Raw genomic sequence first — 27,954 nt, forward strand, 5'->3', positions numbered from 1 at the left:
GGCAGATAAGAGAGTTGGGTACCTGGGTCCACACAGGAAATACATTTGCATCTATGGAATGGGCTCATTTCCCACATGGATCTTGGGCAAATCACAAGCAGAACTACCATGTTTAGAGCCAACACCCTGAGCTGAATGAGGGTGCAGTATCACGTTTCCAACCTACTACATGAACAGCACAGAAAGGATCTTCATCCACTGTTTAGCCTCGGGTCATGTCATCACTCAGAGGGGTAAGCTTCATGTGCACAAATMAGGAGATTCAGCAGCCATGAATTTTATAGAAGATGCAGAGGCAAAACCCCACACTATCTGTGTGCTAAGCCCGCTGCCCCACACCAGACACAGGAACGCAAGGCCACATGTGACTGGAAGTTTTTATTATGACTTTCTAAACATCTCCCTTCAACCCCCCACCCCCTTCCCTTCAGTGCTACCCACTAGCTGGACAACAAATGTGCCTTCTTGCTTTGCTTTGACCTTACATCTTTATCTACTAAGCTCTTAAATTCCAGRAGCGTGGCCTAGTAATACAAGGCACTTTCATAAATATGCTCCTCCTTGCCCTACAACTGAAAAAAATAGCTATTATTTCCACCAAGGAGCAAATGTCAGCGTTTCCCCAAAACGTTACCACAAATCAAACCCCAGTTTCTAATTTACCATGCCTCTCTGGTCTCCATCAAGATGCATCAAAGCTCAATTTCAAGCTTTACTCGGAACGGCTTTCAGAGCAGCTACTCTCGAGAACTTCACTGCAAAAGAAACATCCGTTGCCCCTCGCAACTCARAACTAAATTTTTGTTTCATTTTATGGCAGAATGGACAAATTCCAATTCAGYAGCAGAGAAAACAGGTATTCACTGCGTAACCCCTGGTCTGGATCAAGACTGCAAGCATTTCTGCTGTCCTCACATCCTTAGACGCCCCAAATCTCCCATGTTCCTCAACAAGAWCCTCGGTTTCTCCTTGTTTTCCCTCGCCCCTTGGGGAGCAGTTGAGCCCCGGGGTGGCGCCCTGTGGACCCAGGGTCTGGGGTGTCCCAGTTGAGTTTGACTCAAGTTTGGGCACTGCTTCCTCGGAGCAGAGCTCCGGGAAGCCAACGAGGCCACCACAGCCAGCGAGCTGGGCTGCCCGGGGGGCTGCCAGCAGGCAGCAAGGGACAGAAGGCAGGAGGGGGACACCACTACAGAAAATAAGCAGCCAGCTGCCCCCTGCTATAGACTGCTCATTTCAGAGCTCTGTTAGAAGGTACACAGAGAGCCACGAACATCCATTTAAAAGGCTGAGAGTTAATGCACCTACAGCATTTGCATTCTTCTGCCTACGGAGACACACATGTGCACACACACTCGCTCCACTGYATAAAACAAGAGTTTTCTGACAACTTGCCCACTTGCTCCTTCCTGCAGACAAATAATCCTGGAGCACGCTCAGCAATTCTGCAGAACGTACAAAGGCTGATGTTCTACCTTCCTGCTTTTTACATTCTTCATTTTATTTCCACACACCAACCCTTCCTATATACCACATTATTGCGGGCCGGGAGCGGTTGTCGAAGCAGTGGACAGGCACTTCCCGGTGCCACGCTGCCCACCTCGGAGCCCAGGAGCTGCCTGACTGCTGCTCTGCCCTGCGGTGTTTGGAGCTCACTCGGCCTTTAGGGCCTGTCCCGTGAGGCCAGATCTCTGTTGTGTTTACCTGCACTTCCCAAGCTAAGGAAAGCAGCTCTGTACAACACAGGCTTCTAATGGATGCAGGCATTCACAGGAGCAAACGGCATCATTTCCGAGGACACTCTACTGGAACAGCAGCAGGGGCGACCCCCCCACRGGGCCGGTGCAGGGGAAGCGCTGCCGGTTCCCGGTGGCGGGGCCGGCGCCGCGGGGCTCCCGGCGCGAGCGACACTCACCTCGGCCGCCGTCCTGGGTCACAGAGCTCGCACGGACGGACACTCGGCGCAGCCGGCCACCATCCTCACCGCTCGGGCGCGCTGCAAGAGAGCACAAACCACCATGATCCCGCGGCCTTCCCAGCGCCCGCCGGGAGCCTCGCGGGCAGCGGGGAGCTCGCAATCACCCGCAAAGATCAACTCCGCTCTTCGGAAAATAACTCTTTGGGAGGAGGAGGAGGAGGAGGAACCACCGCATTTTGAGGGAAGCGAGAAGCAGGAAGCTGCTCTCGGCTGCGCGCACGGAGAGCGCCGACGGGGCGGAGCACCGGCCCGGCCGAGGCAGGCGGCGCGGGGCTCCTGCCCGCAGCTCCCGCTCGGCAGGACGGCCGCGGGCCGCCGCGCTGCCGGGATGCCGCCCGCGCAGGCACCAGCGGCGCGGGCACCAGCGGCGCTCCCCCTGCCCAGCGCACATGGAGGCAGCGGCGGTGCGGGCAGCGCTGCGGGCATCGCCTCCCAGCGCCTGCTTCCCAACGGTGCCACTTCCCAATGGAGTCGGCGCCGCTTCCCGCCGGGGCCTCCGCGGTCGCCCGCTCCGAGTGGGCACGGGGAAGCGCGGCCTCCCTCGGCGAGCACGCAGGGCGCCTGCCCGCCGCCTCCCGCATGCGGCCGCGCGTCCCGGTGTCTACTGAGGGGAAGCGCTGGCCCCCCTTGGCAAAGTTGGGAAAAAAATAAACTAAATAGAAGGGGGGGGGGGGGCGCCAAGGGGGGCTGTTCTTCAGGAAAAGAGTGATCTGCAAGAAGTGTTTTCAGACTTCAGCCATTCCAGAGATGTTCCAGAGGCTTTCCAGGTTAAGACTCCAAAGGATATCCAGGCTGCTTGGAGCTGTATGAGGTCATCTCCTGCTCCCTATGAATCCTAACCACCCCCACCCCCAGGACTGCCCCARTGGCAAGGCACCCCTTGGATAACCCCAAGGTTATCCCAGCAGTCGGAATAACCCCAAAGCCACACATAACACTGARAACTGATCACGAGGAGCGTATAAAAGCTAGGGAAACAAATCATCAGAGCATGTTTCCTGTTCTAGAAACAGCACCTAGGAATAGGGCACATTTCCTAGCACCTACTGCTAGCAGCTTCTGCACCAAACCCGAGAGACATGACACAAGGCAGGCTGGTTTCTCTGCCAGCTACTGCCAGTTGTTTCAAAGCAAGGATTAAAACCCACAACAACCAGCAGGACAGTGAATCTTCTTAATTTTTTTCCCCCCAAACAAGMCAGGATAAACACAGAGAGCATTCTTTAGGCTGTTGCCTTATTCTTACCCCATCCCCATTTATGTATGTTTTRCTCCATTACCTTTTTGTGACAATTTTGCATTGCAGGAGGAAGGGGGGATGGATATTAAAAACAGTTAAATCCATACACTATCCATACACTAAATCCATAAAAATCAGTTAAAGCCATACACTATTTAAGGCTCAGCCTGATGTTCTCCACACTGGTACTGAGAGGAAAAGGGAAAGGAGGAGGAAGGGGCTGACCTGTCTGCTCTTAAACTCTTATTTCCCCCACTCTGGCAACAGGGCCCTGCACCGTGGCTGCAAGGCGCACACGGGACACAGTGCTCAGCGACTCTTTCCGACATTCCCTAGGCCCCGGGTGCTTCTCGACCGCTGTTTGAAACCGTTCCCTCTACTCAGGCCGCAGCCAGATCCGAATCCTGCCCTGGGAGCAAGTGGAGCGAGCTGCAGCCTGCCAACGCGGGAGGGCAGGGCTGACCTCACCATCGACCAAAGCCTCACACTGGTTTTCGGCCACCGTTCTACCTGCCAAGTGGAAGGGTGTCCCAAAGAAGTCCCAAGGAAGGGATATAATGGACATGGATAAGTAGAGAGCTCYTCGCACTGGTGTGGAAGGAAAGCAGGGAACAGGAGAGGATTCCCAGCAGCAGGGTCGGGCCACCATCCCCAGTACCTGCCTTCACCCAAGCGCGGGCGGACAGGACCGACACCTACATCTCCCGATGGTGGGTCACAGCACCCCACGGTGGGTCACAGCACCCCACAGCTGATAGGAAGGAGCTCACCCGCTGGCTGTATCCCCCTCTCCCGGCCCGGCTCCGCTGAGGCGGCCTGCGGAGCGCGCCAAGCAGCAGCAGGGCCACCACGACCCTGAGGGACCCAGCAAGGGCAGCCAGGGCAAGGGCACGCGGGGCCCCATGGGCACGAGGTGCCAGCCCTTCTCCGAGGCTCCGTCCCTTCCCCGAGGCTCCATCCCTTCTCCACGCTGCAGCACATCCCTTCCTGGGCGCGCGGGCCTCGCTCCTGGCAGAGCTGCTCTGCTCTTTTGGGGACACCATCAGCACTGAACTGCTGCACAGCTGCTCCCTCACTAAGCAAAGAGAACAGAGGTTAAAGGCAGAATTATATTGGAACTGGGAATACATAACTCACCCACTCAGGAGCGCAGATTTAGTGAGTATTAAAACCAAGAATCCATAGAAACTGCGAGGGGTATTGTGCTGCTGCTGGTGGGTGGACGAAACAGCAGGAAAAGTTAAAGCACAGCAGGAACTTAACTCGGGGGAAGAGGGAGGGCTTCTCCCAAAGCTTTTCCGATACAGCGCAAGTGCCTGGGCTTCCCTTCAGATGCAGCTAACCCCGCTGCATCACCCTCGCGAGCCACAGGGAGACGTGAGCTCCCAGACCCACACGCAGCCCCAGAGCTGCCGCTCCAGACAGGCCACTTGCGGCCTGCTCTGCTGAAGGGACATCTACGAGCAGCGGAGGTGCTTCCCCTGGTGCCCAAATGGAGATCCAGGTTTAAAAGGGCACTCATCAGGCAACAGGTGCCCCAGAAAAAGAGCTGAAGATCCTCTAATATACAGTAAGCCTATAGCTATTATAGAGGACAGAAACTCACCTCAGAAGAAAGAGTTGCAGTAAGAAACGGCAACCACCTGTAAGCACATTCACTCACGTTCCTGTTTGTTAAACTCACATAYTTAAGTGATGAGTTAGCAAGTCCAGGTACTTCCAATACAACAGTTAGCATGGACCATTTGAACTTGGCATTTGTATCTCATTTAAACTAAAATTGTCAAAACGCGTTTATATTTGCCAACCTCCGAGCCTCTCATGTGCTAGATGAAAGGCAGGTTGACATTACAGCACGAGACTGCCAGCGCATTTGTTCCAAAGGCAGGACACCGACCTACTGATGGAGCGAGCACGTTTGTCWCAGATCTGATGTCCCCTGGCCGGACAGGATGACTTCTCCGGCCTCTTACTGCTTTGCTGTGACCATCAGAGCTGCTTCGACAAACAGGAGGGGAAGGGGGAGGAAGATTCACAGGGAAGAAGCAATACCGATGAATCCTGCTCGGACGAAAGCTTCCTTTAACGGGCTCCTGCTACCCAGCATGGAGATTCCCATGGCAAGGGGAAGCAGACGCACACAAACTCAATTGCACCCTTAAAACACTCCAAAACTTAACCTGGAAGGGACTACCAGTTAGGACATCCAAACAGTCAACCAGACTGGCAACACACATCTATGATGGTGATTCTGCCTCCTATAGACTCAGAGACAAACTGATTTTACATGAATACACACAGGTTGTATCAGTATCAATAAATCAAGATTCCCAAAGAAACGCCATTTTGTTATTCCATTTCCATGAATCCAATGCTAATTGCTAATCCTTAAACAAGATTACCTCTCCACTCAAAATGGATACACCCCATTCCCGAGTTACATAAACTACACAATACCAAACCCTAATACAGCATCAAGCAGATCAATGGATTTGGGTTCATTCATAAAATACCCCATAACACGCAACCAACAGTTTGTTTATTGAGAGCGAGCAGAGTCATTTAACGGCTCTTGCAGCTTCTCAGAAGTGGTACTATTTATTTCCAGGCGCGTGCAAGTCTCCTGAACTCCGCAGTGCAACAGCGGCATACGTGAAAGGACAGATTCCCATCGCCAGGAAGCTATTCCCTCATTGCCTAATAAATGAACAAAAGACAGGACTGCCCCATCAGCTTACAGTCTGAGACAAAATTCATACATATGTAACGTGTAGAACATTCCAACTAAATAGTAATAATAATAATATCCTACATCAAAGCAGCCTGTTCTCCTTCTCTTCCCTCCTCTACACCRTTATCCCCAGAAATTATTTCCCGTTTCTTCACTGCTGAAGATGGCAGGCACTCAGTGACAATGTACAACGTGGCAGAATAACATCTCAACACCGTTGTCCTTCTTACCGTGAGCTTTATTGTAAAACCACGATTGGGGGAAGTTTAGAGGTGCAGATTTTCACTTGATGGAGACCATGTATTAGTTCTGGCATATCAAGATGCATTTTCAAAATAAAAATTCTTTAAAATTACTAGAGTTTTGTTATGCCTTTACTTTAAGGACGAGAGTTGTTCTCTACACGATTAAAATGCAAAACAGATTTTTGAAAGAAAGTTGCATTAGCAGAAGCTTCTGTTTTCTAGTCCTCCTAGCAGGAACAACAGATCACAGTCATATACATCCCGCTTTCCTTCCCAAATGTACCGTTGCAGTATCCCATAAGCATATTCTTAAAAGAGGTGCAACAGCTGAAAGGGTAGCTGCAAAGAAAGCTATTTTATTCCAGCAATTTGCATCAAGTTTTATGGTTCCTGTCTTCCCTCCTAAATRGAAAGCTAACTGTGATAAGACATCAAGGCCAACTAGAAACAGCTACTACACACAGCTATTTATTCGAATAATTTCCTTTAGAGCACCTGCTTTTGGCCAAATCCTGCCCTTTTTTCTTCAGATAAGAACTTCCAACAGTTTCACATCTCGTTCTCCAAACATTTCATCCCATTCAAACCTTAATACGTTTAAAAAAATAAGCCTTGCCCGTTAAATTTGCCTTAAAGCAACACTGGAAAACCACTGTTACAACCTGATTTGGGCACAGAGGACAGAGGCCCGCATTTTTTCCGGGCACTGAATCACCCCACACGTTGGGAAGGCCGAGTTTGGTGCTTATTTTCATGTCATCAGTGAGGACTGTGATCCAGCACAGGCCGGGACCCCGGCACCCCAGCTACAGCTCTACAGAGCCGGGTGTGCGGAGCWGCAGCTCCCCAACACCAGCAAACCCCAACATCCTGCCCTAACAGCCCCTCTGGCAGCAGAGCTCCTCAAACCGGGGCTYGTCCTAGCCCAGCCCACCGCAGCTGGGATTGGGAACGGAAGGGCTGGTCCTGGGAAAGGCGAAGGGCTACACCAAGAAGAAGGCACCKAGTTCAGGCAGCAGCCAACAGGTAACTCCAGTAAATACTACAGCCTTTCAGCCATCACTGTGCATTTGAGATAAAATTCACCCAGTCTTTGCCTCTTTTTTGTGTCACAAATAACTACTTCCTCTGAATAGGCGTAAATAAATTCAACTCGAGATACTTTTGCAAAACCACCTGTCAAGCTTTGATTAACTGCAAACACGCTTAAAAAACGACTTCATCCTCAGAAGTTCGGGGAGCTTAGGGTTCCATACATAAGAGCAAACATTTACTTTAACGTTGCTCGCGATGATGCCCACTTGAATCCCCAACCTTGCTGCTGAAAGCTGACAGCTGAATCGGTGACTACCATAAATCCCTCCCTAAGGGGTTTTTCCTATTGCTTTTCTATTCCTCAGCATACTAAGTGAAGCGTTTTTCTTGTTCAATCAAATACTTCTTGCCTCTTCTCTTATCAGATTTTCACCCTAGTGTTTGTGTGGGCATGATGCAATTATTTATTTATTTATTCTTTAAAAATAAGTTTCTACTATGCAGCACCTAACACAAGTGCAGAAGAGCACACCACAGACTGAATGCATGGAAAATTGACCCCTAATCTCATATATGCAAGAAAAAAAACCCCTTCTGTTTGCACTGCATGGCTCAGCCACCAAAGGGCAGCACGCTGTTAAAACACTAATGGATGCACGATATAAATAAAGAAACCTCCTAATGAGGGGGCAAAGCGGCGGGGGCTTCTTGCGCCCCCATCCCGGCGGTACGTGTGGGTCAGCACGGGAGTGGCCGGGCCCCTCCGCGCCCAGACCCAGATGTGGGGTGTGGGGCAGACACGCAGCTCCCCCGCTATCCGGGCAGGAGCGGCCGTACCTCTCCACAGGCCTGGGGGTCTGGGATGCTCCGTGGACACGAGGCCTGGCTTTGCACCAGGAGRGTCAGTCGGCCGCCGCGCTGCAGCTTCCAGGCACTGGGACACACSGGGCTCTTCGACAACGCCAACCGAAACGCCTAAGCTGTGGGCAACAGCGCCTCCCATACCAAACCCACTGCTCCTTCAGACACAGGAACGACTCAACACCGAGGCCAAATTAGTTGTATTTCCCTATAGTCCCCCCAAGATCTTTAGTTTTCAGTGAGTTGCTTTACGCAAAGGTAGAAGAGTGGAACACAAACTGCACCTGCGCACCGGCAAGGGAAATAGGTGCCTCTTCCCGCACACCAACCAAACCAAGTGGGGGCCTTGTAACAGACAGTTAGCTTTCCCTTTCTTTAASAACAAAAAACCCCAAAATGTAATACGAAAATAAACACCAAGTGGATAGAATAGTAATTCCCCATGAAAAAGTATTTTCTTAAAAAATAAGAGTCTAGTGCTATAAGAGAAATTCATGCACAGGACGTGCAGCTTGCAGGGAAAGCTGTTAGCGCAGCCCAAAAACATCCCCATCTAAAAGGAAGGTCCGAGAGCTGGCCTTGCTGCACGTGGCACGGAGCGTTGGTCCCCGCCACGATTTCAGCAGTGTCTGCCTTAGGCATCGGGCCCCCCGTAATGGAACCTTCCGAGTGCCACAAGCATCAGGCATGGGAGGCCAGGACATGGATGTCCCCAGCTCGGGGCACATGGGACCAGCTGGCGTGGGGCTCCGCTGCTGCTCCCTGCTGGGCTCCGTGCCAGGCACAGCCTTCGGAGCTCAGCGGGCTGCAAGGCTCCCGAGCCCACGGGGCTTGGCTTTAGGGCAGCCTCTATCGACAGGCGGGATTCGACAGTGCTGTGTGTGAACAAGGTGCTGCTACAAAGTTGGCTGAGAAGGAGAATCCTCCGAATTCCCCAACGCAACCCRAATGCAGCGCAGCCAGCGCTCTGCATCTTGAAACCCCTGACATCCAACTGCACATCCCACTTRGGAGAGATACAGAAAATCTCCCTCCAGAAAACCAAACAGCCCGGCCATGGCCGGAAAACTCACCTGCCTGGCTGGCCTCCTTAGTTGTGCTGGGCAGTCGTGAGAGGCCAGCAGTGCCCTGCATTCCCAAGGAGGGCATGGAGAAGGGGAAGTGCACGGCGTCTCTGCAGGGCAGCTAGTGGCTGGAAAACCTCAGCCATCCCCAAACTAACTGCCATCAGTAGATAAGCTGAGACATTCCAAAGGCGCTAAGGAGGATGCTGAGGGATTAAGCTTCCCACTTGCACTGGGAAGGAGCACCGGAAAAATGCTGTGCTCTCTACTGTTCCATGAACAGCTACTATTCYGGCCAGCAGGACACGTGGCCGTGCACTCTGGAGCCTTCCTGTGTGCCGGCTCCACGACCAAGCTCAGGCAAGCTGCGGCGCGGGTGCTACTCGTCCCAGCGCCGGGGTTCTCCACGAGCGCAGCTTTGTTCCAGCCCTACAGGATACACGACCAGGCACATCGTATGCCTTGCCGGCTGCCTCCAAGTTAAGGGAGCATGTTCCAGCGCTGCGCTCATCACATGCTGAATCCCACTTTAATGGTTTACTTCTATAAAATCTTTAAATAATCGTTAGGAGAAAATAACATGAAGAGCCTGTGAAAAGCGTAGCTGTCAAACTGCAAAATTTACCCTCTGGAATGACACGGTATCACCTGGCTGCATCCACTGAAAACTGACTGCATTACAACCAGAAGTGAAAGATTTTCCCTAAAAGTCATGCGTGCCACCAAATGTACTTTAAACACAAGTGTTTCTGCAGGTCCTACATTTCAGTGAGACAAGGATGCATATCGTGCTTCGTGGGAGTTGATGAGAACTTTTGAGATGCACCTTTGGTTCCCATCTTGTGTCCTCCCTTTAGTAAGGCAAGACGTAGGGAACAACACATCCTAGTGCAACAAGTATGAAAGTCACCACAGGACTGACTGTTAAGTCATTCTTAACTTAAATTGCTTCTCTCATTGCTAGAAGGAAGCGACATCATTTCATAGGCAAGTGTGGAAGAATTTTTCATCAACTCACCTCACGTAGCTATTCCGTATTGCCCTCACAAACACCAATTTCTTTTTTTCTCCAGCAGTGAAGGGAAAGGGAGGACCYTTAATTTCACATGAGAATTGCTCTGTTCCTACTCCTAGTATCCATCTGCTGGTTAAGGAAGCAATGACCCACCCTCATTTTCTCCCTACCCTAGTGAAGGGCATTGTGTGTCCCCACAAACGCGGTGGTTGTGCCGATTCCCAGTGATTCCCGGACGGTAGACAGGAGCTGTCCTCTCATTCTGAAAACCACAAATCAAGAGATTCACAGGTCTCAACAACGGTGTTCTTTGTGGTTTGCTGAATCAGGGCTAATCATCTTATCACTGTTTTGTGCAGAGTTACCTCTGCCAACTGCGGCCCCRGAAGCCCATGGATTTCGCAAGTCAGGCAGGGAGCTCCTGTAACCTGGGTGCAAAAGCACAGGTCAGGCAGGCACATACCCAGAGCTCCACCAAACCACTTCTTCAGCAAGACACRCTCACGTTTTTGTAGTGCTTTATATCCCCTGATCACAAGATGTTGCACAAGAGAGCTAGGTACAGGAAATAAGAGAAAGGAGAGAAAGAACAGGGGGAAAAAAAAGGGAAAAGAAACACGACAAAGTGAAACGAGAACTCGGGCAGCCTAACAACATACCAAGCAGGCGAAGAAAAGGAAATAAATTCCCTGTGTTTCAGCCTTCTGCACTACATACTAGCCAACACGGTTGCACTAAGCAGAATTAGCTGTTTTGATGACTTCCAATAATCCCCAATCTTGGATATTTTTCACGCTGTTTCGATTCTTCAGAGGTTTCTCAAGGAAAACACTCCCTTACATGCACACAGCAGAGCATCTCTCTGCTGTGGCGGTCCCTGTGCCCTGGCTGCTGCTTGTCCTCGGGATCAGCTTCCCCACAGTGTCAAGGGGGGTTTGCAAGTTACAGAGATGCTCACTGGCACTTTGTTAAACTGTGAATCTCAGACTTTAGCAAGTTGCTGCAGAGCTTCAGCCTTGTARCACATGTAACATAAGCAAAGAAATAGCACTGAGCAAAGACGAAGGCCCTTTTGGCTGACATACCAAGAAGGTTTAAGCTTCTGGGGAGGATGGAATCCTGCACATCTGCCTAAACTATTCAGAAAGCCAAGAAACACCTATACAAAGCGGGGTTTTGAAGTCTGGGTCCAACTTCCCTGCTATTTGAGTGCACAGGGCTGGTGAAATCTGCTCGTTCCCTTCCCGTTCGGAGGAGCAGGGCGCAGTGCAGAGCAGGCAGCTCCTGCCACCTTGTGGGACTCCACGGATTTCCCCGAAATCCAGAGCAAGGCAACCCGCTCAGCCAAACACACGCTCTTCCTGGTCTCTCACAACGTCAAAATTTAAGAGAGAAATATTTAYGGAGAGGGTATGTTATGCTGAGGATCTTCTGGTTCATTGTTTCTAGCATTGTTTATACAGCTGAGCTGCTGGATTTCACAATCCTATGGAAGGCCTTTTAAATATTTAAATATCTGTCAAGAATCTGAAGTTTTGGATAGGCTCTTTGCTGAGGCATACAAGTTTAAAATAACACCATGATCAAATACTTGTCACCAGCAGTAATTTTCACACATCTGAAATAGATTCCAGATAGGAATAATACAAATCTAGGCCGTAAATCCTTGCAATCAGGTGCAAACTTGAAACTCAACAATAACCTTAGTCTTATAAGGAACGATGCACAGATATAACTGTGGATATAGTGACAACCTACACCTTATTCTCCCAGAAGAGCCAAGTCCACAGGATCAATTTTAACTGCAAATCAACTTCCTCTTGATCATTTACACACACACACACACACACACACACACCTATCATCTGCAGTACAATTAATGAACCACTTCAGCCCTCCAGAGGACATCGGGACGCTTGGGATGGGAAAACTTTCTCAGTAACAAGCAGATGAATCACAGAATCATTACGGTTGGAAAAGACCTTCAAGATCCTCGAGCCCACCTGTAAACTCATCCCACCGTGCCTGCTAAACCAYGACCCGAGCGCCTCATCTACACGCATCTTGAGCACTGCCAGGGACGGGGACTCCAGCTTTTCCCTGGGCAGCCTGTTCCAGTGCTTCACCATGCTTTCTGTGCAGAAATCCTTCCTAATGATGTAAATCCCTGTCCTCACACCTTACCTTGCCTACTTACTGACTGCCCTCAATGTAAGGGGCAGCCCTTTGCACATACGCAACCCGTCACACCTACACAGCCGAGGGACACGCAAAGATGGAGCTACAGAGGGGAGGTTTCCCTCGCATCTACAGAAACCTCTACTGCTCCAGATGACTAARGTTTATTATAAAAAAAGAAGAACAGGAGCATGGATGAGGCAAACCTGCAAACCTGATGAACAACCTCAGTGAACCTGCTCCTTTTAATTCTCATCAGAGCTGGATGATTTGCTGCAGGGGTATAATAAGGCGAGACGGGTTAAGGAGCACTCTCACCTCCCCACTGATGGCTTTACCAACCTCTGCAAGGGATTTCCAGGGCTGTGTGTATTTGATGCCAACTGCAGCAAACTTAACTCCTTGGAACTTCCTTCTGGTAACAGGAAAACTGCCAAGAGACTCAAAACAGGAACGGCTTTTCTGACATCATAAGCAAATCACCTTTAGTAAAGGCCCCATAACTCATAAATAACCACAAGAACAATAATTACAGATCCACWGTGAAAGGAAATAGAGCACGAATGTCATCTTTTACCCAAAAGGGGACTGCATTTTTGTTGAAGTGTGCAGCAACACGTAATCAGGCAACAGACGAGGTTGGCGCAACACACCTGAGGGAGGGAAATTTATGTCTTACTTAAAAATAATTCTATCACATCACAGGTATCTTGGGGAACTACCCAAGCGATGCTGTATCCAATAGCCAGGACTGCTCCCGCCATCTCCTCCCACAGATTTATATATTAGAGTCCTTGTAGCCACACAACTAAGTTAACCACCGAAAATCATAAGGACCCATGACAACATCCTGGGCAGAGATCCCCTCTGAATGCGACGTGTGCCTGTGTCCTGATGGTGTTCCTGGAAYATACCGAGATGCTCCCCACTATAGCCCTTGACAACCCAATCTCCACCACACTCTGCAAGCTCTACAGGAGATTCCTCAGTTYGGATCACAGGGAATTGGAAGTACAGGACACTACTATGCCCCTGCTCCCAGGTAAGACACAGGCCAAGCCCTACAAGGATGGCCCAGACAAGAGCCATGCTCTTCCCGCCCTGGTGCTATCTGGAATACAGACGTCTCCCAGTTGGAAGCTGTTTGGTTCGGCTGTCTCCCTGCTCAGGAGCCCCATGTCATTAAACGAGTCYTGCTGTAATTACAGACATGCATCGGAGCTACCTTCAGCCCCTGGCAGCAGACAAGGAAAAGCAAGCGGCCTTCTCCGGCACTGGAACGGCTCGGTTCCAACACCCACAGCACGTCTCTCACTGGCACCAGCAAAAGCACAAGGGCCCTACAAGGAAGTCTGTTTCACACAAAGCAACCTAGGCAATTGCCATGCTCTCTCATTCCCATTTTTCTCCTCTACAAGAACCTGATACTGTGCGCTTTAGTGAGGCAGTGGAAAGACCCTCCTGACTAACTTTTTTGCTGGCCTGCACACTCAGTCCAGCAGCAGCCCCGGGGAGCCGGGCTGGGCCCTTGTGCTTCAGGGCAGGTGAAGCAGCAGCTCTCACATCCTGCCTAGAAGCCGTCCTCTCAGTGAGCATGACGGACGACCCTGCCAGGGACAGGGATCCCAAGCAGCAGCAGCCTGAAGGTGATCCAATTATTCCCAGTCCTCGCTCCATCCACAGGACTCTGAACAGCGGCAGGGAGAACACGCCAGCGGTGACTCCGCTTTAGCCTCCAAGATCTCCAAGAAGCCTGAGGCCTCGGCTCAGCTCTAGGAAGCATCACAGCACGGCTTCCGYCTGCCTCCTATCTGGAAAGCTATTCCAAAGCTGCCAACACAAGGTTTGTTTTACCTTGTCTCAGAGTATTTAACTTCCTATAAAAAAATAAAGATGTTTGCACACACAGTTTGGTTGAGGGAACTTCCCAAGAAGTYGTATAAATTACTTCTGTATTAACTGGAGAAAGCAGTAATACGACAAACCCTCACCACTGGGCCACTTATTTCACTCCTTTTGCTAACTGCTTAGACTTATATATTAGAGGCAAAAATGTTCTGAATGCAAGTGGCTCTATTTCTTGACAAGCACCTCTAAAATCCATTCAAACCTCTATATGCAACAGGTCCTACAAGCCTTCCAAGATGAACCYCAATGCTTCAAAAAATCAGAATATATGATCAGATCCACCTCTACCAATTGCTTTCACCGATGCCAAGCCACAATACTGCAGCAGAAGGCTAAGCAGCAAGGCAAGCAGGAGCAACAGACTCCAAACCGAGCTCCAAACTCAACACGTAAGGTCTGTTACTTATTTGATTTTATTAAGGACAGTTTACAGGTTCTTTCTTAATATGAATATTTTTATTCTATCAATGGTTTATGACCTCTCTCAAGTGGTGGTCCTTGTCTTAAAGGCACATCCAACACAGACAAAAACTCAGTTGAAAAGATGCAAGCTTGGGAGCATTTAAAAAATGTCAGCAGTTAAAAAAAAAWTATAGTGCTGGCTTTCCTAGCAAAGCAAGGATAAGAGCGGCTCCCTCAAGATCAACTGATTTTTGTYTATTAACTTCGTAGCTTTGCATCATTTCCTCTCCCAGGGCAGCACTCAGATGGCTGGATCCGAAAGGAGAAGGCGAACAAGGTACTGAGCATCTCCTGTGGAAGGGAGCTATGGAGCGCTCCAGCGAAGGCGCTTAAACCCCCAGGTGAGCACAAAAGGCCCCTTGGGCTCTGACCAACACCAGTGCAAGGCAAGCCAGCGTGAGATGCAAGGGTTCTGCTTTGGAGAAGGTCATTAGGCTTCCCTGTTACTGACCTGCTCCTTGGAGAGCCGGGGCACTTGGGACACTCTGTGGAAGCACAAAGCTCTCCACAAAACTCTTCCACGTTCATCTCCTGCTAGCCCTCCCATGCCAACCGTTAGCACCACGCTCAGGATGTGGAGCTGAGCTTACACTCTGCAATGCCCGGGACAGACCCAGCCTCGACTAGCAGGGTCTTCTGAGCAGTATGACACTTTAGCTCGTGATGGAAATGCTTCTGTCCTGGTACCAAGCACCTGCTTTGTACTTTGTCCGAGCTCAAACAGAACATGTTCTACATCCAGGCAAAAGTCACTGGGAGAAGAATTYAGAGAGCTCAGTTTAGATGCATTGTAGAGGGGCAGGCCAGGGCAATATTCCTATGGCTTTGAGCCAAAAAGAAACTCTGGATCACAAGAAGAAAATACCAGGTCCAAAGGCTGGGCCCGGGAATCTCCTGCTACCAGGTTCCATCTATCTATTCTAGCTATCACGCACACAAGCTCTTGAAGGCACCAGGAGTTTTCTCATCAAGCAAGGATGCTAACAGACTTCACGAGAATTTGCACATACTTAGCTAGTAAGTCTGAAACATGACAGGGGACACAACCACTACGTATTTTTTCCTCATCTTATGRGCAGCGAGGAGTATCCTTATGTGCACACGCAGGAGGGATGCTTTAGTAACAAAGATGTAGCTGGCCTGGTGAAATTAACAGCAACTCAAACATTTCCACAAGGTTCAGGAGTTCTGTACTCAGCTCTGCCACGTGCCACTGCCTCAACACCCCCGGGTCTACTCCACAACCTGCACAACRCAGCAAGTAACACTGGTACCAAAACGGATTGTAAAACGTACTTAGGTCTTGCTTGTAAAAGGACACACACAAGAGCAAAAGCTGATTACTCCATAAGAGAACATTCTTTAACAAAGCACACAGCATACGTGAATGACAATAGCCGTGATCTGCGGTACACACTCTTAACGACTTCTCTGCTCATGTATCTGTTCAGAAAGGGATTTGTTTGGAGGCTTTGGTAGGACAACCTGAACTCCTCCTTCCCATTGCAAAGAGCCAGCACCTTTTCTGGCGCTTAAAGATCATGACTAATATTAAACCAAACCCAGCCTCCGTGCCATGTTGTCCCCAAAGTCGAGGGCCGCAACTACCAAAAATACCTGGACAACTCTTCTGAACTATCTAACAAGCATCAAGTTGCTCTTGCCCAGATTGCATGCCACTCTGCAGAGGGAGAAGGAATCACCATCCCAGGTCTGTAAAAGGAGAAACAGARAGAGGAAGTGATCAGCCCCAGAGCATGGGGCACATTAGTGGTAAAAGCTGCACTACTGGCCCTGTTTCTGTTCTTCTGCTCTGTTAGACAGCACTTGCASTCTTTGCCTGAACCCTAGAACAAACTGCTAACCCTTTATTTGCTTGCAAAGGTGTTAAGTACAGAGCTGGAGTGTATTTTCACCTATCCCTCTAAATATATTTGAGTTTATACACCAAATTACATTAGATACAGTACTGCCTGTGCCCCAGGTCATATTTTTAAAGTTCATTCAGTGCCTGACACACATACTACAAAAAACTCACTCCTCTTTGCTCCTAACACCATCAAAGAATAACTCGTGCATTGCTCTAAGAATTTATTTATCTTCATTTTTTTTTTTTCTTGCTTCAGCTACACCAAAATAGGAGCAGAACAACGGTAACTGTGCCAGGGTACCAGCACCAAAAGACTTGATTTTTTTGGTGCCTCAATTCCACACCAGTTGTCATACCTACACACTTTAAAAGACCAAAAARGGAACCTACAGGAATGCAAGCATGCCCTTATAACAGAGATTTCCCTGCTTATTTGGTTCTCTGAAGGTGAATAAGTTGTACTGGCATATGGCACCTTTACTCCAAGGTAACTACATCCATGTTTATACTTCTGCCTACAGTTCTACAACAGTAAAATTCGTATCAGTCATCAATAAAATTATATTTTGTGGGTAAARTGCAGAGGATCCTTAAAGAACCCCATGTTCATTGGCAAGATCCGCAAAGGTCTTTGATGCAAGGCAAAACTTTTTCCCACTGAAGTCAACAGCAAAATTGTCACTAGATTCTGAGTGACAGTGATCAAACCTTCAGAGACACAGCTCCTGCATAACAAGACTGTTCCTTCTGGGATGGTGCACAGGATGTGCGTATGGAGTTTAAAAAAATAAAAATAAAATAATTTACAAACTTGAAGCACATCGGCTAAGACAGAGCAGCTGCCTTTATACTCTCTCCCTGCCACGTGGTCAGGGCTGCCACAAAGACAGAGCACTTGGCCCTTATGATGGTTTGGTTCGGGGTTCAGCACTAGCAGAAATGCTCCTGGAGGCAAATGTGGTTTTCTGAAGTTGCTGAGTATATAAGAAACTTTCTTTTCTTTTAAGGAGAGAAGGAGAAAAAAACAAAAAAAAAGAGCCTGTCATCTCCATATGGATTGACAGTTGAATTCTCTCACTGAGCCGACCCCTCATTTGCTTTTTCATGTCACTTCAGGAAATCAGTTTCATTTGCAGGGCTGGGACCARAAGAAGAGGGTCTTGTCCTTCCAAGCAAGTGCTACTGATGTAGTTACGACTGTATTTTAAGCACGTGCTACCCCTAGCTSATTTGGCTCGAACTTCCAAAGCCAATGGAGCCAAACTCTGTTCCAGCTGCCCCTGTGGAACTGCACGAGCTTCCAGCCAGCTCGAAYGCAGCCCAAAGCGCATGTTAGACACAGAGCCTGTAGCCCGGCCCCCAGATTCTTCCCATGTCACCTAGACAAAATCAGCACGGAGTGACCTGCTCTTCTCGGGTASCTCAGACATGGCACCCTCGGAAACACCTGGTCCACCGAAAAAATCTTGGCTCAAAAATCTATCTTCAGAAAAGGAAAAAAGCCTCAACATTCCACATGTCTGAACGGGGCGGGGGGGGGGGGGGGGGGTGGAAAAAGCAAGTTGGAACAAGAATAGGACAACCCTATAAAAATGCAATAAATATAAAATTGGCCACATTAGTAAAGCATTCTGTTTAAATACTTGTGCTAAGCAAGAGCCAATCGTTTTAAGGCAGTTTCATAAAACATGAGAGCTCCAGCAATAAACAGCTGCCGTAAGCCACGCTGCCTATGGGCTATTTGTTTTCTTCCTGATGTAACACCAAATGTATGTGAAAATGAAAACGACGACCCTTTCAGGGCGAGTGATTCATCTTCTTTTGGTTTGTTGTCTCAAGAGCAARCATAGATAACACTCAGTTATTTTCCCCTCTATTTTTTAAGGATGTTTTTAAAACAAAACATTTGTTACCTATAATGGCATTTTAAGCTTTCAGTCTTCTTGCAACTTCTGTGCAAGTTTCTGATCTTACCTGTTAGTATTTAGTTGTACCAGAATCACAATGAATACTGAGATTTCATGCACCCCTGGCATCGATAGGAAGGAACACAGGAAATGGTACCAAGCAATGGGACTGTAAAACCTGTGCCTGGGCTGGGAACAGAAGGACTTTGAAGAAGAGCTGCGGAGTCCAGAGGTGTTACCAAGCTCCTTGCCTCAGTCATGAGGTTGTTAATATTTTGGCACGACGTATTCCCCCTCTTCCTCTYCTTTTTTAAAATCTCCTTCATCTAATACCCTAGTGGAGTTGAGCAGAATGCCCTCAGTGAACAGCCCGGTTTCATTTTTGGGTTTCTGGCCACCAGTAGCGCTCGGTTCACCAGGAAACACTGTGCAATGTGTCTGAGAAAACACACCCAGCTTAGCAGAAATGGATCCAATCACAGGCRATTCCATTTTGAATGGAGGAATCGGATGTCTGGAATCTTCAATCAGATTTTTACTGATGCTAGATATATTTTCATCTAAAAAATGCCCAATTCTAATTTAGCTTCTTTTTTAAAGTTAACCCAAAATTAAGAGTCTACTGTAAAGTTATATAACTTATATTAAAACAAATTGAGTTGAAACAATGTGAAAATTTTACCAAAATTAACTGCTAACAGTTAAGTTACCTGAAAGCTATAACAGGGTGAAAGCCGTAGCCTCCTCTGCATTTCTAGAAAAAAATGTTGGTTCCCCCCCCCCCCCTTCTCGCTAATTCACCTAGAACAGTTGGCCATAAATTTGAGAAACTCGCTGAGAATCAGAAAAAGGAAGAAAGCTTCTTTTCCCCCTTCAAGTGGGATGTCAAGCCAAAGAAAGATGCATTTCACTAACTAAAATATTCCTTATTTTCTACTATTCGCCTCGGCATCAGTTACTTTATTAGGGACAGTACTTTATTTACAGTCTCAAGGGCAAACTCTATTTGCCTCAACTCTTGGGTGTGTTTAGCCCACGCAAAAGTAGCTTTGAACAGGCCCCTTTCAAAAGCAGCCCTTCCAAAAGGCACCATGTCCCAACCCCAAACTTTAACAACAATCCTAAGCTAAATAAATGCAAGCAAGCCAAGCGATCACTGAAAAACCCATGCAGGCACACAGAGCGCATCCTCTTTCTTGTTAGTTTTGTTAGAAGTGCCAAATTTAGTGCAAACACTATATTTAGCCACCTATTCTAACGGTTGTCTACCAATAGAGATTGCTTGTGAGAAAACAACCAGGGAGACGCCAGAGCACCCGCGCAACCTGAGCGGTTGTTGCCTTGTCCCGGCCTGGCTTCCCGCTCCTTCTCCCCGCGTGTGTGGGAGCAGCAAGGGCCACGGGCGGCGCCGCTGCCGCCCCGCACACGGAGCGCTGCATCCGCACGGRTTCCGCAGGGGCGGCCGCTGGCATCCGCCCGCTCATCCCGGCCCCGGCCCGCTCAGGAGGCGCAAAGGGGAGACACCACAATGGCAACGACCACACCGACCAAGGCCCTGTGCTAAAAGTTTTCTTTCCCATGCAAGCCGGCAATTCTCTTCCACGTCAACCAATAACACACATCCGGCAACCAATACTTAGCTATCCGTACCTTACTTTGCTAGCTCAATGCTTCTCACAGTAATAAATAAAATTAAACCCTTACTCTAGCTCTGATTCTTGGGCTCAAAATTTAAAAGTCCAACGGCTTGAAAAGAACGGCGCCTGATCTCCTGTCTGCTCTTCAGGTGCTGGAACACGGTCTTGATCAATAAAGCGGAGGAAATAAACCCTGAGCAGTGGCTTGCAGCGACCTATTTGCTGGCAGTTTTGTCGTTCTCCCTTCTGCACGCAGCAGAACACCTCCTTCTTCCTATAAACACCTCTGTTTCACCAAAAGCGGCTGGAAATTAAGGATGCTATTTTTATTTTCTTATTAATTCGTACGCCATAGCTCTGTAATCAGTATGGGATCATGCTGCAATTTTGCATACTTGTTTCAAAATATATTATGAGCACTTGATGACTGATGTTTAGCACAATGCATGAAAGAGTATCTCAAACAAATTAGATGAAAGAAATATAAATAGAGGCATTTTACTTAAACAAGGAAAAAAAATCCAGACATATTCACACAAGACTATCACAAGCTGGTGGGCCTCACAAGCCAGAGGGGCCACCCACTAGCCAGACCACCTGACCACACGTGCAGTTTTCCACCTGCGCCGGCTGGCGCAGTGAGACCTAGGAATAAAGGAGCCTTTTGCAAAAGGCGGGAATGCCTGAAGCCAGGCTTCCCAGAGAAGTGGAAGAGATAATACTCCTTCTTTCACAAATCTGTTATCTACAACCGTTGTTACAATCCATCGAATCGCTTCCTCTACCTGGCCACGCACCCAGCGGGGGAGACAGCCATGCCTGCAGAACACGCAGCGGCACGTGAGCCAAGAGACATCTCCCCTGCCCAGCAGCATTCCCACACTGCCTGTCCTTCCACCCCTTCAGCAATGTCTCCATTCCCACCGTGTCCTGCACTGCTCAGCATCAGGGCAGCGATCAACTGYCGATCAACTCACACACGACCCCAGCAGGACTACCTGCCCCTCAGTAAGCAAGAACAATGCAAGATCTACAGCTTTCTGTGGGRATTACAAGTTTCCACCAACTCCTGGAAGCAGATCCATGTCACACTGCTGGTGGTGATCTCTGGGCCCAAGTCTCCAGCTGCACCGGGGTGGCTGCAGGATGAAGTCCTTTGGTAGTCAGCACAAAATGCCTAAGTATCCCAGTACTTCACCTCTTCTCCAAGGTAGAAAAAGGCAAAACAAAACAGCACGTTGTAGCTCACCGTAGAGCTCTTATGGCTCAAAGGCCACTTGTGGAAAGCAAATCAAACAGTCAACCACAAAAAGCACCTTTTTTAATCAAGAATGTCTTCCTCTCAACTTTCCCAGACAGATTGCAATGCAGAGTATCAGGCTGTTTCAGCTCCACTGACTTTCATGGAGTCAGTTTGCACTGAACGGGTTGGAAACAGAGGAGAAGCCATCAAGTTCTCCCTTCCATTCCCTCCCAAGGTTTCCTTTATCCCGCTTCCTCTCCAAATCTCTTACAATGACTTTTCCTTAAATACTGCTTTGACAGCCACAAAATAGCACATTCTCACATACACAAGCAAAAATCTAGGATTACTTGCTTCATAAAAGAACACAGGCTGAAGAAAGAAGACTTACTATTCTACTGCAAGAGACATAATCCTATCTCTTATCATGTGATAGGTCTTACTCAGTCTCAGGAGCTCCTGCTAGTATAGCCGGGTAATTCCTCGTCGTGGAGGACACGGGTACAAATGAAAAGCAGAAAGAACAAGACTTCTGACAAGGCACATGCCTACAAGRCCTTAAGCTGATGAAAAATATCCTGGAAAGAGCTGACCAGCAGGGACTCAGAGGCAGGAAGCAAAGAGCAGAAGGACTGACCTGGTCGGCCCATTCCTGCTAGGGGTGCTGTGTGGCACACCTGGGAGCGCCATACACAGCCCTGTCCACCAAGGCCGAGGAGCTGGGCTAAACTCTCCTTGTTCCAGCCTCGCCATGGTCCAGTTGGGTCCCCTTGGAAAGCGGTGGYCCTGCCACTGGAAGGCTCCAGGCTGCAAGAGATGGACAAAGGGCGGCCCCAGCACAGAGGTGGCACCAATCTTCTTGCAGCTACAGCAGGGCACACAGTTACTCTGCTTTCACAATGTCTCAAAGCAGAAGCCTCAGCAGTTTGCTACATGTGTACGTGTGTGCCACCCTCCGGGAGTTTAACAAGGAAAAAAAAAAAAAAAAAAAAAAAATCACAAGGAAGATGCACTTTCCCACTTCCCATCAGCAAGGAAAGGTGCAGACAGAATTTGTTAAGCCTCTTGTCAAGAAAGCTTCTACTTGAAAGAAGGTCTGCAGCTAGCGTGCTGTGGAAGTCCACTGAGTTATTTTTAAACTTTGCTGAATGAGACCCTCAGTGGCACAAGGGGCCAAAGTGTATTTTCAGCGATATCTGCATTTTACAAACTCTCCTGCATCAAAATAGCCATGTGGAGAGATTCTGACGATAACTATCCCATGCCTTCCAAGCCACTGATTTTTTTGAGTATAGTCTCATAAAATCCAGTTAACTTTCTTTCTCCTTGCTAAAAATTGAAATTTTGCCATATTAGTTTTCTTTGTAGGCAAACATGCCCGGAGCCAGCTTATTTTCACATGCTGAATTGTCCATGCTCATAAGGACTTGATTTTACATTACGCATTTAAGAGCCAGAAAAGAAAAGAACACTGGAAAGTGTCAAACCCATGCTCTTCCTCTTTGTTGATTCATCTTTTATGTAATTGAATGTATAAATATTAAAAACAATGAAACGCTGCAATCACTGCGAAAATATTACTACTAGGTAATGTGCTTGGACACCGAGTAAAGCAAACGTTCGCCCTCCAACAGAACTCCTATTCTGAACACGAGCCAACTCATACGCTCAGCTACGCAACACGAGCAACCAGCAAATCTGAAAACCCAAAAGGATGAAATATGGTTATTGCCTTCAGAAATAAAAGTTCAAATTGATATATCATCCTTATTTGTCACAACATGGCCCAAGTGCCGAAGTTGCTGCTTCTAACAATTCTGTATTTTCTCATGACTAATCTAATGACCTTGCATTAGATTATAAACATTAAAGCTAATTTAAATGTAAAGAACTATTTCTGATCAATGTGTATTTTAATAACTCCCCTTCAAAAAGTAGCATTCTGTTCCCTAAAATTCATTCAGGGAAGTAAGTATTAAACAAGCAGTTCCATATGCACAGTTGCTTAAGCATCTCAGTGAGTGGCAAAAGCTTCAATCTAGTTCTCTTGCTATGATAAACCGGGCAGCGCAAAGTTAGCGACTTCATACTAGCACTGAAGATTTTTTCCTTAAAGTTCTGTGAAGGAAGTGGGAAGCAGCACTGGGAAGGCAGTGAGGTACTAGCCAAAGATGCCTGGATGCCACAGAACTCAGCAGTACCCCTCGCACCAGGCCAAAGGAAGGGGTTTACCAGGAAAGCCTCAGCGAGGGAGCACAGACGAAGGAAAGGTGCCAGGTTAAGGAGTCACCAGGGATTCTGTTCCACTGGCTGCTGCTGAGCTGCTGAGTGAGAGCAGCAAAGCGCTTGGTGGTTATTCCTGAAACAGGGATAAAAGCAAGGATAGTCCATTTCCTGAAATGAATGATTTTGGTGGGGCTTATGTACGGGACATGAGCACATGAATAAAACAATGCTTACACCTGCTAGTTAGCATATTATTGTTACTCCTGACAGGAAAAAAGACCCAAACCTGTGTTAACTCTTTTTTTTTTTTTAAATCAATGCAATCCAATAGCAAAGCATCAATCTGCTCTGAAAATTAGAGTGCTTCTTATGCCAGTTCAGGTGTCACTCCTTCCAAGCCCATCAAGAAGGGTGACACCCTTCTCAACCTGTTGAGAAGGTTTGCACACATCCACTTGTGCACAGGCTCAGCACATTACTCTCCAGGAGTACTGCAGATATTACTGATTTTAAAAAGGGAGAATCTAATCTAATAATATTCTGACATAGAACATAAAAAGTTACAGGAAAAAAAAGGATATCACGATAACACAGTGAAAAAGCAGAAGAGAAGATAACACAACAGAGCAAAGAAAGTAGACTTCTTTCTCCTCAAGAGGTATTATGAAATATAACTATATTATTTCAATCAAATTCTATGGACTCCTCAGTAGCAAAGAAAATAAAACTAAAGTTACAGAAAAGTAAACAGTATACAGACTGCTTTAAGACAAACTAAATTCACTTAAGAAATCTGATAATGTTCTCCTTACGATTTAATTTGACACCTTCACTTCCACTGCTGTATCACTGTATGCATCCCACAAGGTTTTCATCATAAAGCTGCCTCGTGATACAGGGAATATCATTAGTTCGCATTTGTAGGTGCAAAGGTGGTATAAAGCTGCATTTCCAAGAGTGAACTCTGAACCTGGGAGCCTCCAGGTGACCATGGCACCTCCGCTGGCTTTACCAGTGGCAGCAAGGAGCCCTGTGCACGTGGATACCCAGCCTGGCACGGGATACCCAGCCTGGCACGGGATACCCAGCCTGGGTCCAAGCACGCAGAAGCAGCCACGGGTCTCTACTAGAACCCCTTGGCAGAGATCACAGGTAGCCTGTGACAGAGCCCGAAATTCGAGTTTCGGTTCAGTTCCAACTTTGACAGCGAGCTACGCCCTCCATCAAGGAGCCACCATGGTGTAACAAGGAGTCCCGAGACGCTGCATGTCCTCAGCACGCAGACCAGCAGCAGCTGCAGATGGGGATAACTGAGCCCTGGACGGGAGCAGTGGCGCTAGTGGCTTCAACACAGCTCGCCACATGCTCCGGAACACTTACGATTCCACAGGCACCTGAATTCTGGAACCAGTAGTTTACAGAGTATCAGCATCTCGCTGAATGAAGAGTGCTACATATAAAATGAATGCGTGATTACTTCTGATACGTTATGCAGAAAGCTGACATTTAATATCTTTAATTATTCAAAAAACTATGGAAGTGAAAAGCTTGCTTCATCACCTTGAATGGGAAAATAAACACGGACCAAACCCTCTCACCATCACTCCTACCCTCCTTTCCTAAATAAAACTCCGGACAAAGCCAATGGAGGTTTTGCCAGGGTCTATGACAAGATGCCCCAGAGGCTCAGAAGTATTCAGGGCTTATTTCTAAAATATTCCAACTTTACCTCAAAACAGAAACCATATAATAAAGGAGTTGTCCAAAGTCTGTGCCTGCTAGAAACTGTTCATTGCCCTGCTGTGCTCAGATGAAGAGCAGGATGCAACCAAGTTTGGAGACCAAAGGCCAACTTCCATGATGTTTCCCAGGCCCCTTCCTTAGCGCATCAGGCCCAACTTGTTCCCAGCAGTCCACCTAGTTGTGCTACGGCCACATCCAGCTCTCCGACTTACGTGTTTCAACCAAATCACCAACCCCCACGCAGGAACACTTATTCTACCAAACACCTGTGTGGTAAAGTAAGTCCCAGCTTTTACCAAAATAAAAACTCCTGAAAGCAAATGGAGGTTTCTAGTCACAGACAAATCTAATGAAATCTCCATTCTCCCTGTAACTGGGCATGTTGCTTTTATTGCTTTTTCAGCTATGAGGAAAAAGTATTTTTCTGCTTCCTCTAAAGCTTCTTTTATGCCCATTTCCTGACAAGGATATTCTGCCCTTCTTTTCTTTGCAATTTGCTAACACCATTTCAGCATTAGGTAAGAACTACACTTAGCACTATACATAAAACCAAGGTTCACTCCTGGTAAAGCTGGGGGAAGATTATGATCACCCCATCATTTCTAAGACTGAATTCTAWCCATCCAGAAGACTTCATCACACAAAATCATGTTAAGAAAATAATGGCACTTAGAGAACTCTAATCTGACTCGTACCTGAAAAAAACAAACAAACAAAAAAAATCAGTTCAAAACAGTGAGTCCACAGTTCAAAGCCAATCAGCAAGTTTTTGAATTTCCTGATGTGTGTGCTTTCATTTGGTAAAAACTGTTGCACCAGTTACTCTACACAGAACAAGATCCTTGTCAGTAATGACATAAAACTGAAAGTCTCCTACAGAACTAGTCTGTCATAAAGAATTTCAGTAATTTAATTTGGTGTTTATAGCCTAATCTCAGACCTATACACACTAATCTCATTCCCTATAAAATCTGGGGAGAGGAAAAAAAAAATGTGTGTAATTCTGCAGGAACTGCTGAAAACGGCCGTTTCCCCCCTCCAAACCATCTCCCCCTCAGGAGTTATCCGAGCCTTACGGCCAGTTTTGTGGTCTTAATATCACACAGGAACAGCTGCTCCCAACAGCCCCCTTCAAGCTGGCCTGTTCAGGACCATCACTTATCCTGTGCCTGCTCCACACTGACTGGGAAAGGTCAAGACTCTGTTATTAATCATGCACACTTATGAGCACTAAGCTTACCCCAATACATACCTTGTCTTATTTTTTTTTAAATTACGTACACAAAACCTCCATATTAAGAAAAAAACAGAAAGCTGCCACTTCACCATTCGGGGCCAGACTCAGCTCAGTGCCACCAGGGACAACTGTGCAAACAATATTCTGAACATCAGTCACGTTGTGCCACACATTTTCAAACTCTCCTTGAAACTACTATATCTACTTTAGTTTAAAGGGTGTCAAGTGCTTCAAACARTGTCAAAACTTTTCCATATCACCATGTTACCAAAAAAAAAAAAAAAGTCTGCATACCTAAAAGCTCTATGGAAATACTAGTAAATTAGTCACTAAGATTTGTCTTTCAAATTGATAGGTAGCTACATTAATCAATGCCAAGAGGAAAAACAGTATCASAGAAGGAACATGGATGGAATTCTAATTAATTCCCAGTTTGTGTGTGAAAACTAAACTCCTGTTGCTACAGTATTATAGTTCTGCTAGACTCTTCACCAATGCTTCATCTCCACAGATCTTTAAACAACTATCCTATTTGTTTATATTATTTCCTACCACTACTGCGAGCTCCAAGCTTCAAAGGCCATTTACTTTCTTACTAAGTTGTTGACCCAGCATCCTGCACTCTGCACATTCTAGTGACTACTCTGGTTTAAAACTTTAGCCTTGATTCTGTTGACTACCTTTACAAAACAAGGCTTAGAGAAGGGGAAAAAAAAAGAAGAAAAAGAGAGAAATGTGAATATTGACAGCCTTCTAATTCCAGGGTTATTAAGACCCATCCTACACGCAAACTTCGTAGTCTAACAGTTGCTGCAAATGTCCAGAGAAGTGGTGTTTTCCGAGGTGCCAAAACCCAAACAAGCAGCGCCTTCCACGCGGTGCGGGCAGCCCGCAAAGCGCTATCTTGCTGACAGCAACGAAACTCCTCTTCTGCCCGCGCAGCTCACATACTCACCCAGGAAGGCAAAGGGAAATCGCACAMGGACGAGGACGGAGCTCTCTCGAAGCCTTTATCACGTGACAGTGACCTATAAAGCACCAAACAGAGGCACATCATGAGCACGGACCCCGGCGTTACAGCACCGCACCTCGCCACAGCGCCGAGGGCGCGAGCGGCCCCAATGCCTCTGAGGGCACAAGCGGCCCCAACGCCTCCAACTCGCTTCCTTGGCGCTCCCAGCCCATCCCRAAGCTCCCACGAGGCCGGGGCGCAGGAGAACAAGCGGAAGTCGAGGAGCATCGGCCAAATGGAGGGGCTCGCGTGGGTGCCCAGGAGCAGCAGGACCCGGGTGGGCTGCGACTCCTCGTGCGCGCCGACAGGCCGGCACGTGGGGTGAGCAGGGGGATGTTTCGGGGGTGGCCGGGAGCAGGGAAGCG

At 47.8% G+C, this 27,954-nt stretch overlaps 1 protein-coding gene across 2 annotated transcripts in view; it reads right to left on the reverse strand.

The window, feature by feature from the left end:
* Positions 1–27,588, reverse strand: part of BBX (BBX, HMG-box containing) — a 116,189-nt gene extending 88,601 nt beyond the window's left edge. For both annotated transcript variants that reach the window (XM_026041813.1, XM_026041804.1), the window contains exons 1-2: positions 27,533–27,588; positions 1,913–1,993 (exon numbers count right to left, since the gene is read on the reverse strand). The gene's annotated coding sequence lies outside the window, so the exon portion shown is untranslated. The remainder of the gene's footprint in view (positions 1–1,912; positions 1,994–27,532) is intronic.
* Positions 27,589–27,954: the final 366 nt, after the last annotated feature.

Source organism: Nothoprocta perdicaria, unplaced genomic scaffold (assembly GCF_003342845.1).
Source record: "Nothoprocta perdicaria isolate Ctin4 unplaced genomic scaffold, notPer1 scaffold_102, whole genome shotgun sequence".
Lineage (NCBI taxonomy): Eukaryota > Metazoa > Chordata > Aves > Tinamiformes > Tinamidae > Nothoprocta > Nothoprocta perdicaria.